A 12220-nucleotide genomic window follows, 5' to 3' on the forward strand; every position below is an offset into this window, starting at 1 on the left:
AAATGAGGGGAATTAAAAACAATAATTCATAAAATCAGGGTGTTGTACGCAAAAGAATTAAAGGTGCATTATGTAATAAATCTAAAGCAACTGGCCATAAAATCCTCCTAATATGTCACAGAGACTCAGGAATAATGTTCATATAACAAACTGAACTCAGCAACAACAACAGTACAGACAAAATATTTACATTAAAAAAGTTTATGTTTTGAAATCATGCTTTTGGCATGTGGCGCCACCTACCGCCGTCTACCAATCATTGCAGTCAGTAGAGTCTCAGCTGCCGAGCAACCACGGGTTGCCAGTTACGTCAGAAAACGAAACCTAAAAGACTTCGGTGTTTTGAATTGGAATGTAGTAACCGTTTTTGGCCACATTCTTACATATGGCACCTTTAAGAATGATTATTTTATCTTCAATTTCACCGTAAAGGTTACGGTAAACTGTGAGTTAACACACCTTAACCACACATTTGCTCTTTTCTTCCAGAACGTACTGAAGACTGTTTTCCTGTCGATTCATGTCACACAGGCAGGAAAATCAACAGCGACGCAGAGCGTGTTTGAGTGAAGTGATCCTTCACTGTGAACAAACATCACGTCTGCTTTTATTCTTAGTGTTATGTGTAATGTTGTTGTGTCTTATCTTGCCCCATTGCCAAGTTATCTTTATTCTGTTTTCATCCATTTTATTATTTTGTTGTATTTTAAGTTTCCTGTAATATTCTATTGTATTTCACTGCTAATGTATTTAGCTTTTTTTAGTTGAAGCACTTTGTATTCAATTTTGCACAAAAGGTGCTCACTCGCTCGCTCATCTTCTACCACTTTATCCTCCACATTAGGGTTGTGGGGGCACTAAAGGTGCTATATAAATAGAGTTTAATTGATTGATTGATTGATTGATTGATTGATTGATTAATTGATGGAAACAGTTGCTGCCTGGAGACAAAGACAAAAAACACAAAGAAGTCACAATACAGCACTGCATCCTGGGGGAAAAAACATACAAACATACCTGTGATTTAAGTAATATATTTGCATATGCAGGTGCTCTGAGTGATGTTTTGTGATACTATTGGACACATTGTCATTTATTTATTTCAGTCTTTGATTTAGATGCATTAAAACCAGACAAATCCGACTTAATAATGAATTTTAGATAATATGCAGGTTTATTAGTTTTTATAAAAAATAACACCGTACCATACAGACATACACTTAGTTAACGTGTGTTGTTTACTTTGCGATGTAAACATGTTCTCCAATTACAGATGCTAAGAACAACGATCTCCTGAAAAGAAAATAGCAGGTCATGATTTCAGTTTGATTCACGTGACAATGTTTAAAGACAGGGAAAAGTCTGTTCTTTTCTACGGAAGAGGATTAGGGCCACGGAGGAAAAAAAAAATTGAGTTCTGACTTTATTCTCAGAATTCTGACTTTATTCTCAGAATTCTGACTTTAATCTCAGAATTCTGACTTTAATCTCAGAATTCTGACTTTATTCTCAGAATTTCTGACTTTAATCTCAGAATTCTGACTTTAGTCTCAGAATTCTGACTTTAATCTCAGAATTCTGACTTTATTCTCAGAATTCTGACTTTAATCTCAGAATTCTGACTTTATTCTCAGAATTCTGACTTTAAAGTCAGAACTACGGGTACACCGTAAGGACCACTTCGCGGTAGAGTCCCTTTTCATGCAGGTGGGAGAAACACAGGGTGGCAGAAGATGTCCATCGGCGACTTTTTGCGTGTTCGGGGGGTCCCAGAGGAAGCTATTTCTTTAATGGAAGACCAAAAGGTGAGTGAAAATGAAATACGTGTTGTTTAGGTGTTCGGAGTAGCACGCCCAGGTTATCACCCGCTAACACATTAATGATGTTAGAGACAGTAAAGACCCGACGCGTTTCGTACGCTGCGGTAGTCGGCTAATTTCGTCTTTGTGCAGTCAATTGATAATAATGCATCTATTTTGCATACGGACCAAAACAACATAATGGCATGGTCACGTTCATGTAGCAATAACATACTATCCACCACTTGTAGCTTAGCTTCCGAAGCTACTACTCCCGTTTGCCAACATAAACAAACGGATATAAACTAAGAAAACACAAAATCGTGTGGCGCGTATGTACTTTTCTCAACTAAGATCTTCGTGATAAAGTAGTGATTTGTAGCGTTTGCTGGGCTGCGGTCAGTGCCGCTCACGGTAACACTGCTGTGTTAATTTCTTCTTTGTGTAGTCTACTACAGCGTCCGTCACTCACATTTCACAGCCACTACTGCCCCCTATTGGCGGAAAACGGTATAGCACTAGTTATTTCAGGAGATTGCAGGGGAGTTTCAAATACTAGAAATGTGACAGAAACCCGTTTGAATAAGAACAAAACTATACATATACAAAATACCGTTCATCTGTTTATCTAAATAATTACACAGGCATGCCCCTCCTTACAATCAATTGGCCTGTCAATTTGTTGTTTGATCCAATAACAGAACATTGTTTCGGTGTGTTAAAGTTTTATTTAGAATGATCCAGCCATTTAGCTCCATTCACCCTAATTCTCTCAGGTACCAGAGGGCTGGTCAAATAGCCATGGATTTCCCACTATGAAATGGTTTGACAGAAATAAATTAGATAATATCAGGTCTGATTGCAGTATTCAGATACTCATAATAAGTCAGTGAATGTGTAGTCTCACATTGAAAGGGTTATCACTACCTAGCTTGACACCAGTGTACTGATTTAAGGGGCTTAACCTCAACATTATGTTTGCAATGTGTACGTAGAAGAAAATAATTGTCTTTTATTCATTCTTCTTCACAGATTGACAGTGACGTCATTGCACTGATGGATGATGTGACTCTGGTAGACCCATGACTGGAGACCAAATTGCCCTCTCATGATTATTAGATAGATAACAATGCCTGCAATGACAGAATTGGATAACTTGATTAAAATGGAAGTGTACTCCCAAAGGCCAGCTTACATGTGATGAGACTGTTTTTGAACTGTGTTGTTTGCTGATGGAAGAGAAGAAGTGATGGGATGCTCCAGCAGATCCTCTATCTGCAACTGAACTATACATCATGTTAAGAGAGGAACTACTGAAAATTATTTGATCAATGGACAAATCCAATTTTTACGAAATACAACATTAGCCCCAGTGATATAATTTAATAGTATTTGTCTTATCTTGTCAGTATGGACAAGTATGGCTATACTGCAGGTGTTTAAGAATGTGAAGTAATAGTAATTAAGTAATAAAGTAATGCATTTTGGGTGCAATCAAACACAATGCCTCCTTTTTGTTTTATCATCTTTCACTATTGTTTTTCAATCCAGCTGACAATGAAATAATTTGTAACATTCTATTAACACTGTATTTAAAACCTTATTTACCCCATCACTTTTTACAAATGGATAGGGAGCTTCATCAACATTCAACCGAAGAACTTGATACAAATGTGATGGAAAAAGCACTAACCCTAACCCAAAACATTTTATTAACATTAAAGTAACATTCCAATGCATAAAGTAGCATTTTACAGTCAACGAGGCTTTACTAGAGATCTCAACTAAAGTAATAGTCATGAGCTAAAAGCAGTTACTGAGTGAAAAGCATACAATTTAATTTTGATGGTAAATGAAAAAACTTAAAACTTTAGCCTTAGAAAGTCTCATGTAGCCTCTTTTTCATAAAATATCTTCTACATCAATGACCTAATGTAACATATTAACATTTCAGGTAATACCAGCTACTCAACTAGGGTCTGTAGTATCACAAAATACCTCCCATTTCATCCATAAACATGGTGTAGAATAAAGGCAAGTGTTAATGCGTAAGAAGATGTGCATACAGCTATACTAAAGCTATACTCCAGACTTGCTTATAGCAACAAGGAAATACTTTCTGGTATTGTAATGATAACAAAACACCTGAAAATATGACAATGTGGAACAAGGAAGACTCAACAATTACAGCACCTGCTATTATCAAATTGGTTGACACATTAAGTGTGTAATATAAGAACACAAAATTATCAAACTGAATTGTTTAGTGCTTGTGCAATAACAATCATATTGTCCAAAATTAGAAGAGATTACATCAGTTTGTGGTCTGTTAATATGAGATCACGACCAATAAGGACAGATGCAGAGTAGCTATATCTTCATAAGATTCAACTGAGACGTGGTGTCACAAGATACTGTAAGACCATCATCATTTTGGTTGATGAACGAACATGTGGTACCAAGAAAATATGACATATACATCAGAATAGCTTCAGTATTTACTATATACACTAATTTGCTTTTGCTATCTAGGAAGTGATATTTTAGCAGTCATCAGCTAAAGTACCTGCATGAAAAGGGACTCTCCCGCGAAGTGGTCCTTATGGTGTACCCGTAGTTCTGACTTTAAAGTCAGAATTCTGAGAATAAAGTCAGAATTCTGAGATTAAAGTCAGAATTCTGAGAATAAAGTCAGAATTCTGAGAATAAAGTCAGAATTCTGAGAATAAAGTCAGAAATTCTGAGAATAAAGTCAGAATTCTGAGATTAAAGTCAGAATTCTGAGTTTAAAGTCAGAATTCTGAGTTTAAAGTCAGAATTCTGAGATTAAAGTCAGAATTTCTGAGAATAAAGTCAGAATTCTGAGATTAAAGTCAGAATTCTGAGTTTAAAGTCAGAATTCTGAGATTAAAGTCAGAATTCTGAGAATAAAGTCAGAATTCTGAGATTAAAGTCAGAATTCTGAGTTTAAAGTCAGAACTCAATTTTTTTTTTTTTTCGTGGCCCTAATCCTCTTCCGTACTTTTCCAAGAAAGAAAAAAGTAAATGAAAAGTGTTTTCTAACAGTACAGTACAAATGTCACTGAATAGTTTCTCGACAAAACAAATGTATATCTTTTTTGTCAAATTTTGGATGACATACTATACTATATTATTATATTTTTGATTTATTTTTTGTACGCTCTCCCGTTGTAGTTCCTCACCTCCACTCCGATCACATACCCTGACAGTAGAACGGTATTTCTGAATTTCCTCGAAGTACCACCAGAAGAAGCTCACGTACCACTCGTACGTTACCACAGTTTGAGAACCATGGTGTTTGAAGATTGACAGGCGCCTCCTACAACCATTAAAAACATGCAACATACTGGCCAAATGTTTGTCTGATGCCACTTGTTCAAAACTTTCCCTTTTGTGAAAAAATGGTTAAATGAACTGTCTTTCCAAATAAATTAAAATGAACCTTGCTTTTGCTTCCACTCATGTCAGATGTCTCAGATTTGTTTAAAATCTAGTAGAGTTGAGCCTCGACTTCATGCAAATGGAAGCAGAACTCACCGTGTCTCAAAACACAGGAGCGAGGGAAAAGCCCCAGTGAGGAACTTGATTCGTGACTAATTGCAACTGAAAGAAAAACACATTTGAATGGGGATTTGAGTAGAGAAACAGTGGATCAACCCTTTAACACTAACAAATTCATGCGGACAATCTGCTCAGCTCAAACCTGCTGAAAGCTTCAACAAGGCCAAACAAGCCTCTGAACAAGCAGGTCACAGGGAACACTGGGGCCCTGCCAGCTTTTGTGTAGCAGCTCGCTAAATGTTGGGGTGAAGGGGCACTGTGTGTGTGTGTGTGTGTGTGTGTGTGTGTGTGTGTGTGTGTGTGTGTGTGTGTGTGTGTGTGTGTGTGTGTGTGTGTGTGTGTGTGTGTAGTAGGCTGTGAAGACAAATTGTGATTCAAGCCTATCTTTGTGAGGACATTTCGATCTCATGAGGTGCAGACTTTAAAAGGCTTTTAGAGTCAGGGTTAGGATTGTGCTTATAGGGTTAAGGGTATTTACAGTAGTTATGATAGTTAAGGTAAGGAGCTAGGAAATGCATTATGTCTATGAGTGTCCTCATAAAGAATGCTGTACTGTGTGTGTATGTGTGTGTCAAAGTCATACTCTCTGCTCTCATGTTGGGAGAGCAGAGGCCCACTCCTTCCCTCCTCTGTGACCGTTATCCACCTCCCTCCCTGCATCCTCATCCTCCTCCTCTTTTTCTTTCCTCTGTGCTCTTTTCCTCCTAAAACATGTCTTTTGTTTTCATTTTCATTGGTATTTCTGCTCCGTCGTTGTTCGGGCTTTAAATGAGTCTTGACTGGCCCGCGGGCCACTGGAGAAGCACAAAGGACTTCGTTCTACTCGCTACAGTTGATCCATTGTGGGCGTCCCACAATGCACTAATTGGCGATGACAATTAAGCACGGTCGACACTCAACTTCAATTTGCCTGCTGCTCGACATACATCACAGGCAAACGATTCAGCCGCTGAGATCCCCGCTCTCTCAGACAATATGCATATTCTCTCAGACAGGTGAAGTCGTTTGGAAGTTCTGTCTTGACCTCAGAACCAGCAGTTGACAAAACGGCCGCAAGGTCCATTTACACTACGTTCAGATAACCAGGCTGAAGGGACTCTGGTCCAATTTTCATTCCATTGATGTGACTCATACTGTATCTGACTCTTTCTGGGTCAGACCTGTGTCACTCCTACATCAGATAGTCCACAAACAGTGACCTTGCACTGCGTTCCTCATCTGCCTCAGCTTGACGGCACCTTATCTGACAATAATCACCGACACATCTTGCACTCGCTTAACCTTTTACCTGCGGAAGCTCATATTCTCAGGTAGCCTACAGTGCTGTGTAAGTGAGAGTGTGAGTGGCTACGTTTGGGTATGAATTTGACTATTATATGTCATTAACCTTGGTCTTTCCCTCCCTAGATTGTGTCTTTCTTTCCTTTCCTCTCTCTCTCTCTGTGTCCTCATCTTGCAGGTTGCAGGATCCAGATCAGATCAGCTGAATGAAGCAAACATCATCTTGTTGTTTATTTAGCTCCTTCACTAAAACAAACCTGCAAATGAAAAGACGGATACAAACGTGAATGTTTTTACCCATTTTTAAGAAGTTTGTCTTTATTGGCATCAGTGGAAAGCTGACAAATGTGAACACAACCAGACATGAGGAAGGGCTGATTAAACAAAACAACCACCTTCCTGAACTTGCATAACTTCCACACAATAATAGAATAAAAAACTGAACTTAGAAAGTGCAAATTTGAGAAGAGTTTTTCAGTCCAGTTATTCTGATTAAATACTGTACAATACATTCTTCTCAAAGCATTACGTAAAAAAAAAAATACTGCAATGATCGAAATGTGCCTGCAACATAAAGAACATTTTGTTTCCACCGGTAAACAAAACACAAGTACGAATGATAAATCAATCATAAATAAAACAGCCTTAAGATTTCAAAACATAATTTATAATTAAAAAAAAATTCTGCGATTTGATCAAATAAATGCTGAATGGAAATGAAAGACGTACGATAAGACAAGACGTGAAAACACAAAATTAGACGTAACATTGAAACAACACGGACACACACAAAGAAAACAGGCAAATAAATGCAAAATCTTACAAGATGTCAAAACAGCTGTTGAAGCAACGTGAAGGCAAACTCAACTGACTTTGTCATTTGTGCACACAAATGAAGAATTAATGCATCTGATTAACAACACGTGTTTGTTCATGTCGTCAGTCAGAAGTGAAAAGCCTCTTTAATGAGACTTCGTTGATTTAGTTTCGACTTTTCTTGACCAATCGTGACTTATTTACTTATTTCATCTGCCTTGTTGTTTGTTGAAATAATTAAAATACAAAAATATATCTTTTTTTGTCTAAATCACAGTTTTCTCCCTAAAAATCATATTGAGATGTTATTGTAATCATCGTAATTACTTCATTTGAAGGAAAGAAACGTTAATAACAGTTTATAACAGTTTGTTTTAAGGCAGTTTTAATTCATTAATACTCTTACAAATGTAACTAAATCGAGATTTATAAGATTAAGGCGTTAGAGAGATCCGTGTTGAGTTTGCACAATAATACACAAAGGTAACGCTTTCTTTTACAGTCCCCTAATTACCAGGTATTTACCTGGTAAATTCATGGTAACACCAAAGTGTTACTAGGTAATTACCAATGGTAATAAGAAAGTAAATACAGTGAAACTGTTGCCAAAATACTGGGCATTTACCTGGTAACTATATAGTTAATTATAGCGTGTTATTACTGCTGTTAATAAGAAGGTATGTACAGCTAAACTATGGCAAAACTATGGTAAATGTAAGTGTATTATTGGGTTATAAACTGGTAATAAGCAGGTACCTACAGTCCCCTAATTACTAGCTATTTACCCAAGGGGTAATCTAACAAACCTAACCCTAAAAATGTGTGTAATTACATGGAAACAAGCTTGGCTTTCTTTTACAGTACAGTTTTACTTTACTTACCGAGTACATTACCGTGCATTACCCAGTATTTTGGCAACGGTTTCACTGTATTTACTGATCTTATTACCCTTGGTAATTACCTAGCAACACTTTAGTGTTACCATGAATTTACCAGCTAAATACCAGGTAATTAGGGGACTGTAAAAGAAAGCGTTACCCACAAAACTAATGAGTGACATTGAGAAACGTCTGTTTTAGCTGTTAGAGAACTCTCATCTGTGTGCACAAATAAATAAAACCATCAAAACAACAAATCTTGACAAACAACAAATAAGAAAACACAAAATACCACAAATCATAAATATCAAAAATACTTTCCTGAAGGCTTAATTACCTTTTCACTAGTTTCTTGTTTTTATGCAGCAGGCAGAATATCATAATAAGACAAAGTCAAAAATAAATCCCATTTCATTCCTTCACATCAGTGCACTTTTCCTGCCATAATTTGAAAACTACTGGGTTATTTAGTTTCAGTCTACAGAACCGCACATGCTTCATAATCGTGAATAACTGTCACTCTGATCTCTGGAATACACGTTTCAGATCGTTAACAAATAAATTCCCTCAAAGGTGAAGGTTTTTATTTATTGCTCGGAAACATGGAAATATGAGAATGAGCCCCGGGAGTGGACTGAGAGAGGGAAACAAGTAAAACTGGAACTGACACCAGATCAGTTTATCGGAAATGAAATGAAAGAAGCAGCGGCAGCAGCTACGTTTCCATCCAAAGTTAGAACTTTGTTTTTCAGCATGTTGAATTTTAAAGCTGTGAATGTGTTACGATGCCAAAGAGTAAACAAAGAACGTTTGAGGATGCTATTTTGGGAATTAAACCACAATCCACTGTTTTTTTTAAAGTATACACTGCAAAAATACAGAAACTTTGAATGTCAGTTCAAGGTTTTAGACAAAAACAATCTAGAAGTTAATTTCAATTACATGCTGAGATGGAATAAATATTAAATAGACAAAAACTCCCAAGAAAAACAATAATGTTATCAGTTTCATTTCAGCATTTGGGTCTTTCAGGTTTCCGATCAATGTCGTGTATCTCAAACCTCTGTTCAAAACTTGTAGATGGAAACAGAGACGTCGTGATGAACTTGGACAACAGAGTTTGCAGACACACGTGGAAGCAGAGGGTCAAAAAAGGCCGTCTAGGTTGCATAGAAATACTAAAAGCTAAATCTGCTATCACATTTGATAAGATCCTGCATGAATAAAGCACCACAGGAAGCAGAATCACAGGGAGAGGAGAGGACGAGGATGAGGACAAGGCAACAATTCAGATAAATGACAGTATATTATTGCCTGTGGTATTTTACAATTAGACTGACGGAGGGAAGAAAATGTGCTCAGACTGAGTTCGACGTCCTTGTCAGATTCACATTAACACTAAGAAACACTTATAAACAGAGTGAACTAACATCTTTCATTGCACAACTACAGGTTAAATAACTCAGTCAGAGGAAAAGCAGAGTAATGAGCTATTTAAGCTCATTATTATCATATCAAATCTAGGTCCAATTGTTCTGGTTAAAACCCAAATTAAACCCCAAATCGGATGAAAACTCTGTCACAAACAACAGCAGAAGCTGTGGCCAGTTTGGATTCAGTCGGATGTGAAAGCTGTCGTGCATAACTTTAAAATAACTGTTGGACTGCTTTCTTCAAATTCCACTCAGAAGCAATTCACCCTGCATATTTATCTGAAAATCTATCGTGAAAAATCTTCTGACCAGCCCTACCCAGCGACACATCCATGCTGCGTACACAGGAAGTGATGATGTCGACACTGACTGCAGGTGTACAAGCATACGGGTCAGAGCACGATGGGGAAACAGGAAGAAACGCTCACATAAAAAGGTGTCACAGGTGAACTGCACGGCTCATAAATCAGCCGAGTCAGCAGTTTGATGACGCAACTGCTTCTTGAACGCAGCAAAAAATGTAAAGTTCAATCATTTCTGTTCACAAAGATCAAAATAATGAACAAAAACAACAACAAAAATGACCAAAAAAAGGTATGCACTGCAGCTTTACGTTGTAATAGTTGAGAAAAAAAGCTGCTGCTTGTGTTGTGAGTTCTGCGGAGTTCTGAAATCCTTGATATGACGATTTATCACTTTTAGTCTGGTTCATCAATATCACGTTTTTATTTTAAAAGACTGTCATTTTTTGCTAAAATTAAAAATTATTAGGCTCATTTGAACCCTGTAGCACTACAAACTGTATACTTGTGCTCTTGTGTGTAGAAAAACTGCATTTAGTGAGTTTTAAGATGAAACTGCTTCTTAGAAACATTTGGTTACCTTCGTCTTTAGGTAACACGTGAAATCAGAACTTAAAGTCATTAAGTTAACTGAAACATAAGCACATTTGCTCAAATAGTAAGTTTAACTTGGGGTACAGTCATAAAACAAGAACATTCCTTTATATGTCCTTTATTTAACCAGGGGATTGCCTCATTGAGTTAAAACCACTCATTTCAAGAGTGATTCCTTTATAGCAGTGTTTCCCAACCCTGGTCCTCAGGGAACACTGGCCTGCCATGTTTTACATGTTGCCCTGGTCCAAAAAACACCAGATTCAGCTGAAAAAATAAATTAAAAAATCACAGAAGTTGAATCATTTAATTTTTAGAAAAAAAACACAAAAGTTGGAACATTACATTTTTGAAAAACAAAAAAAAGAAAAGTTGCACTATTACATTTTTTGGAAAAAAATTCACAAATTATTATTTTTTTAATTAATGTTTCAGCTTTTGTCATTTATTTTATTATTTTTTTGGAGCAGGGCAACAAGTAAAACATGGCAGGGCCATGTTTTACTTCCCTGAGGAAGGTTCCCTGAGGACCAGGGTTGGGAAACAGGGTTTGTGGAGTTTGTTTTAGTTCCTAATGATTCCAGTTGTGCGCAGACTTGAGATGCAGGTGGACGGAAACTCCAGCATTTGTTTCTCTGTGAGGCAGAGTTATACAAATCAAGCAGTTATAGTAATTCCCTTTGTTTTCAGCTCCCTTGTTTCCCTGTGGGACAGCAGTACAGAACAATGTCCCCACTGATTTGTGACCCTAGACAGAGTAAAAAAGACGGCTGTGGGTTTTGTCCACAATTTCTGAAATGAGCACATGACTGTGGTGTTAGGAGTGTGTTTTTTCTTTTAACATTTCACTTCATCCTCATTGAGCAGTCACTGATTGGTGTGTGTGTGTGCGCAAATAGAAATTATTCTTATTATATAATTTAGTCTGTAAACAAGGACAAACAAAGCCTCTACACATTCCCAGAGAGCAAAGAGACTCATTTCCTCTGACCAAAAGAGAAAAGTTTAAAGCAGAAGTTTAAACATGAAGCTGGAACCAATTCTCATAGCCAACATTGATCCATTGATTTTCTGTCCATTGACAAACAGTTTGTGTGACTTTATTGGCAAGTGGAAGAAGACGTTTGGGGAGAATAAAACCACCAAAAGGATCAGTTCAATCCACTTAACCTGCTGTGATGTGACATGTTTAAATCCTGGTGGAGGAAATGCGTGGAAGGTAACGGTGTGATGAAGACATGAAGATGGCAGAGGACGACTTTGACACGTGTGAAGATGCAAAATACAAGGAGTTTTTAATCAGTAAATCCTATAGTGCAGCAGTTCTTCAGTGTTATATCCCCGCTGCTCAGCTCAGGTGTGTGCGTGTCACCACTTATCAACACTAACCTGATGATGCATCAGGTTCTCTGAACTCGTCCAAACTGGCCAAAGCTGTCACACAATTTGTCCTGGAAACACACAGATCAGGAAAACAGGCTCTTTGTCCTGCATCGCAGCCTGCTTTTGTGCGTGTGTGTGTGAGAGAGACAGAG

Source organism: Microchirus variegatus (assembly GCF_963457635.1).
Source record: "Microchirus variegatus genome assembly, chromosome: 22".
NCBI lineage: Eukaryota > Metazoa > Chordata > Actinopteri > Pleuronectiformes > Soleidae > Microchirus > Microchirus variegatus.